Below are 6,486 nucleotides of genomic sequence, written 5' to 3' on the forward strand. Positions count from 1 at the left end.
GTGGCAGATGTGATCAAAATACAAAACAAGCAATTGAAAACCCTGGAGTGGCATGTGCCTTGGAAAAGGGTGTGCAGGGTGGGGGAGTATCTTTTTGTAGGATTTCCCTGTTACATAAGCCTCACCATCCTGGAACAGGATGACTCCTTTTTTACAGCTCTCCTAATACATCTTGGCAGAGATGCGGGGTTTTTTTAAAGGCACAGATGAAAACTTCCTCATCTTCTACACAAGACCAAAGAGAAGCCAGATACTGTTACAACTTCCCTAAACAAGGCTGCCAAGGATGTGCATCTGAACAAAATGTATTTTACAATATGCATAAATAACAGTTGGCTTCCTTGTAAAGTTGTCTCTGTTCTCCTTGGAGGGCCAAGGTGTTCGTTGTCAGGCAGAGAGAGATGGAGCACATGTGTTGCTGTGGCCAAAAATGTACCTGCCCTGGCCAGGCTGGACCCTGCAGCCCCTCTGTGTGACTGCTGCAGGGTGAGGAGGGTAGCACAGAGCAGGAGAGCCAGCCTGCTATTGCCAGGGGGATGTAAGGAGGTCTGACAATGGCCCAGGATCCTAGATCATGGTTTTTTCAATGGATTCTGGCCCCTCCAATGCCACTCACCATCAGTGTGTGATGGCTCAGGTTTATCTGAGAACACCATGAAGGTCTTGGTGTTTACTCTGGGTGCCAGAGGAGTAGCTTAGGTATCCAGACTTTCCCCAGCTATCCCTCCTGAGATGCTCCAAGGTAGAAGCAACATCCTCACAGCTGCTCCAGATCAAAAAGCCCTTTTAATGTCCTGCTTCCAACACTTCTCTTTTGACCAAGCAAAGGGTACAGCTTCAGTTCCTTGCTCTGCAGTCTTAACTCCTCAGCATTTTGGGCAGTCCCTGTGTAACTGGCACTGCCCCTGTGTGCTCTGCAGGGAGCTGTGCTGGCTCCACCAGCCCTGCAAATGATAGTGATCTCCTAGGACACAGCACTGGAGCCTTGGCTCTGTTCTTGGAAGTTGTCATTGAAACTGTAGGGTTTTGTTTCAGGGCTTAAATTCGTAGCCAGGGAGCTGTTTGCCACTTGAACTATTTCAGGACTGCTGTTCACTCTAGGGTCATCAAGGAATTGATGTGCTTAGGAGAGAGGAGCCATGTTCAAGGCAGAAATTTCTTTATTCATTAATTAATTTGGTTAAGAAATGAAAAAGCCACAGAATTAGGCACTAAGCTGTCCATGTTTCAGCAGAACAGAGTGATATTTAATCTAAAATAATCTCCGTACTGCATGCACAATAAAAGATAAGCCATGCTTCTGAAAGTTGAGAAGAAACAGAAAAAAGATTGCTATTCTTAGCCTGATAGCACTGAAAATGTTCCTTTTTCCTAAGAAACGAGGCTCATACATGCTCAAACCTATTACCATGGGAAATTCAAATCCCTTGCTGGAAAACATGGAAAAATTCTGTTCTCTTCAGCTGCCTTGTTGGTTATAAAACTACAGAAATCCAGAGAACTAATCCTAATCTTCCAAACCTAGCCACTTAAAAAAAAAAAAAAAAATCTATGTTGCTACACTCTTTATTAGAGTACCTGTTCCCCATTGCTTCTGGAACAATGGTGTGGAAACATCTTTCCAAACAGACAAGTAGTAAAGGAGTCGGGTCTAAGTTGCACATTACAAAGTTTCCAAAGTGAGGTGGGGGAAGAGACAGAGTGGGGTTGGGTGGGACAGAATGTTTATCAGCTCTGCTGACAAAGACACAACGAGATTCAGCAGTAGGGGGCAGTTGGTTGGTTGGCTGAACTGCGTGCTGGAAAACGCTCCTGCTCCCTGTAATTGCTGTGAGAGCAATTACACACTGGAACAGCCCAACAGGCTGGCCAGGATATCCTACACCTTCAAATGAGCCCTTTAATAAAACACCAAGGCAAAGGCTGCCCTGTGACTCTCTGGAGCCCTCCCACCAGCTCTGGGGTAATTCATTTCAACAAACAGAACTGATCCCCTCAACATGTTGCGATGGGTGCGAAGCCAGCTGACTGCTGTGCCCTTCCTGTTATTCTGGGACAGGAGGCAGACTTGGTGCCAAGCCCACGCTGGGATGGCTCTGCCCAAGGTCACCAACAGCCCTCGCTGTGTGTGGCTCGTTGTCTGCCATGCTTCATCTGGAGAGGAACTGTGGGCAAAACGCACCAGTGAGCACACGGATCACTCACCCAGCTTGTTTTTCAGACAGAGTCACAGCTTGGGAAAAGGCTGGGGCTTTTTACATTGGAAACAGAAGTCTTTTGTTTATAGACAAAGCAATAGCAGCATCATCTTTCCCCAGACTGACCTGCCAGCACATCTCTGTCTTCTGCCACCTTTAGGGCACAGTGGAGTTCAGGCTCCACAGCCCATTCAGTTTTCCATCTCTTGGAGAAGGCTACCAACAAAAGTACCAAGAAGTGCCAGCTGCATCACCACTGACAAGCTTGATAAAGCAAACAGGGACACTGGTTATATCCCTACAGAAGAGAACTGTGGTGCTAGAGCCAGGAAGCTGGCCATAAAGGTGTAGAAAAGAAGATTCACAAAGTCCTAACACCATGGGAGCAGAGGGGCAAAGAGATAAAACTTAAAAGCTTCCGTCTTACCTGCACAGTTTAATGTTGTCACACATGACAAATTACTCATCCATAGGAAATACTTTCCAAAGCTTGCAAGATAGTACCAGCATTCCTGAAAAGCTTGGTTATAGTCAGTCCCCTAAAAACTACCTTCTGTCAGGAAACAGTGCTGAAATCTAATACATATATCCCATGGGTTGCTTAAGCATTTTCAAACCAAAACATTCATATACTACCCATCTTGTAGTACAAAGTGGCTTTATTTGCTGTGATGGGTAAAAAAGGCCTGAAACATCATTCAGAAAGCAAGGGGAGGGAAGAAGTACTGAGTTAGCTTTGACTCTGCAACTGAATCCTCACTGCAGTTCCCAAAGTTTAGCCTGCTTAGAGTCTGCTGAAGGAGATGAAGTCTGTTGTAATTTTGAGTAACTTGTTTAAAAGATGGGTTTGTGCTCTTTAACAGTCTTCCTTTACCCTGGCATGCAAAGAAGAGGCAAGGAAAGACAGAGCCTAGAAAGTGGCCAGGGTGCCAGGTTTGTGTCCTAATTGCCTATTTGTCCTATGTCTGGTGTTCAAGCCATATGGGTTTTTGATTTGCAGTGTAAGAAAATCTACTGACATCAGCAGATCCTTGTGCATTGCATCATCCCATCCAGGCAAACAAGGCACTTGTGCCATGTGCTTAATATTTAAAGAGCACTGTAAATCCTTGCAAACCAAGTTTATTAAGATCTAAGTTAATAACAGTACTTGCATCCCTGCTTGGTGTCAGCACGTGTCTGAGGCTACATAACCATTAATTCCCAGGCTGGCTTCTGTGGTGTCTCCTCCTCCACCTGTAATGTGTGAAAAGGAAGTTCTGCTTATGACTTGCTCAGGCCACATCCAGTTGTCCTCTATTACCAAGAATCTCATCTATGGTGCTGCAAGGCTGCTGCTGGCACTGATTTACTCCTGCTCTTGCCACCACACAGGTACAGGTGCATGTGTAGCACAAGAGTGGAAGGAGCTGAGCTCCCCCACAAAACCTAATTCAGCAGGAAGCACAAATACAGTTTGCAAAAGCATCAGAGATCTCTCCCTGCTGCTACAAGAAATGGAACCAAGTTCAGCTGGGGTACAAAGATTGCCCCCACTTGCCCTGATGACCTCTGAAATTACCAGTATCTGTTTGTCCAGTGGTTTAGTCAATAAATGAAAAAAAATCACATAAATCAACAAAGCTAATTTCAGAAGCCTCAAATCTCATCATGTTTGGGAATTACTGCTAAAGCCAGGAGAGCCTGGTCATGTAATGACCCAGGCCAACAGTTCTTATGTTGAGCTTATCACATCTGATTGATTTACAGTATCTGTTTTAAATCCAACTTTACTTTATTGATTTTTTAAGTGTGGTGCATCCAAGGCTCTCTGAGGAACCTCTAGCTGAGCCAAAGTTCTCATCCAGCTAACCTTGATCTCATCTGTCCCTAAACCCCAAAACATCCCCTGCCATCAACCCTGCCTCCTTATTCTGTAAGAAGAATATTCTTTTCCTAATACAAATGTGAGAGTTGACCAAAATGGATCTGAATCAGCAAGGAGAGAGGCAAAGGCAATTCAGAGAAGCAAAGAAGGTAGAGAGGGACTTTGATCTGTCCCACACTTCAGCTTTCTGAGCAAGGTTTTAGCAAGTGAGTCAGTAATTCAAGATCCTGTGTGAGCTCCAGACCCTCCAGCCATTGCAAGGTTACATTCCCTGTACTGCAAATCTAATTGGGAGCAGAACAAATCAACACTTCTCCTTCAGGAAAGCAAATAAGGCCTGAAAAGCTCAATTCCCCAGTTCAGGAGCCATGGCAAAACACCTGCGTGCCTGGGATATGAGGGGTGACCATGGACCTGTCTCCCCTTCCCTGTGCTCCCCAGCTAAGGCAAACACAAGGGCAATACATTCCATGGACCTCAATAGGGAGATGAACAATTAATGCTAGACAAGTCCTTCCCCAGGAAAGGGGAAAGCAGTGCAAAGAGGCCAAGGGGGAGAGAGACTTCCAGGCAGAAAGGACTTGGCTCAGCCAGGACTGGGAGCAGCTTCCAGCTCCAAGGAGGGCAGCACCCTCCCTGCACGGTGTGCTGTGAGTGCCACAGCTCCTCTCCCACAGTCTCATGGCTCTGAGGACAAATGGACTGTCCTCCCAGCAGTGACCAGGCTGTGTACACAGACCTTGACGCTGTTTGGAAGACTGGGCAGACCCATCTTCTCTCTGAGCCAGCAAAGCAGCTTTGCCCAAAATTGTCCCTCTGCTCCTTTGTTCTAGTCCCAGTGGTAATTACTGTTTTGCTGTAAGGGGTGTTTTCTGTCATCATGCTCTTAATATTCAGACTTTATTTTATAATCATTAGGGGTTTTTCTTTTTAGTTGTGCAAGTAAATTGCAATAAACAGATACTACATCACGCTCGTATTTTTAATGTGATGTCATTTTCCTGACAATGTTTGAGGCAGCATTTTAAAGCAAAGCCTAAAAGGATAAGTAATTTCTAACTCACAGTAAGAGAGAGAATGAAATCCCTTGAGGAGCTTAGTTTCTGAGCATGCTTTCCTCTAAAACCATCTGCTAGGGCTCTCCTGCTCTCTCCCACTCCTGCAATAGGGAAAGCTATTGATGGTTAGTGACTCAAAGTGACAAGACAGAGGGATGCAGATTCTCACACTGATTTCAGTTCCTTGCCAATGCCATGCCCAGTCAGAGTTGTGGCCAAAGGCAGGCTGGATAAAATTCCCCAGCTGGTAAAGGAGGTGATCTGAACAACAGCTTGTCCACTTTTTCTGTGAGGAGAGGGGCACATCACTTCTGATAACACATCTGCAGGCTCTCCCAGCAGGAGCAGGGCTGGGACCTTAAGGTCCCCAGAGCTTAGGAAAGCTGCTGAAAGCACTGTAGGGCCAGAGAACCATGGCAGAGCTCTCAGTGCTCTGGGAAAAACACTCTCATGCCAGTGGGAAGAATGTGGCACTCCCTTGGGTTTGCCTCCTCTTTCAGATGCCCAAGGTTTGACTCAGCTTTGCTGTTGCCTCATTTTCCCTGCCAGCAGCAGCATCAGGGCTGTGATGAGACCATGAACGCCCTGCCAGAAAAACACCTTCTGAGACAGCCCTGAGGTAAGAGCTGCTGGGAAAGCAGAGCAGGTGAGTCACTCACTGAGTCACTCAGCAGGTAGAATATTTTGAAGGATAAAACAAGGTAATTTCCTTCAAAGTGAAATGCCAGCTACACATCACCCAGGCTGCCTTCACTATGGAGAACATAAGGTGAGGTGTTGGAGCTCTGTACAACATCCTGGCCAGAGACAAGCAATTCACATCCAGCATCATGTTCCCAACCTTCATGACAGGTCAGCAAGCTACCATCCCATCAGCCAGGGCTGTGGTATCAAGCTCTAGGTGAAAGACTCAAGGTGTGTTTCCTCATAATCCTTTGCTCCAGTCAGTCTGGTCTCTATGAAACGGTAATTCTTCCTGAGAGTGCACAGAGAGGCAGTCCACCCTCCATTCTTTCTGTCAGGAATAAAGTCCTCCCTCCAGCACAGCCTGTCCCAAGACTCTTGTCTGCCACTGGCCCCTTGCAGCACTGACAGCCCTGCTCTCAGGATGCACACTACCAGCATGGCGATGGGCAAAGAGCATCCGCTGTCCTTCAGTGTTCAAGAGACTGGGTGAGCCCCAACTCCTCAGTGACATCAGGCTCCTGTGGAAGCACAGAGTAGGAAGCACCTGGGGCTTTGGGAAGACAGCATGGGCAGGCAGACACTGGGCCAAGCACCACAACACTTTATCATGAAAGCAGTGAGAACCTGAGTTCCTTTGGTACCGCATGGCACCAGCTGTGCTTACACACAGGCTTAG

At 46.6% G+C, this 6,486-nt stretch overlaps 1 long non-coding RNA gene across 1 annotated transcript; it reads right to left on the minus strand.

Annotated features, from left to right (window-relative positions):
* Positions 1–3,304: 3,304 nt before the first annotated feature.
* On the minus strand, positions 3,305–6,256 carry LOC128809200 (uncharacterized). Its single transcript, XR_008437651.1, has 2 exons — positions 5,130–6,256; positions 3,305–3,434 (listed from the first exon to the last, which is right to left on the minus strand). It is a non-coding gene; the product is annotated as an uncharacterized LOC128809200 (long non-coding RNA).
* Between the last annotated feature and the right edge of the window lie 230 nt (positions 6,257–6,486).

Source organism: Vidua macroura, chromosome 6, assembly GCF_024509145.1.
Source record: "Vidua macroura isolate BioBank_ID:100142 chromosome 6, ASM2450914v1, whole genome shotgun sequence".
NCBI lineage: Eukaryota > Metazoa > Chordata > Aves > Passeriformes > Viduidae > Vidua > Vidua macroura.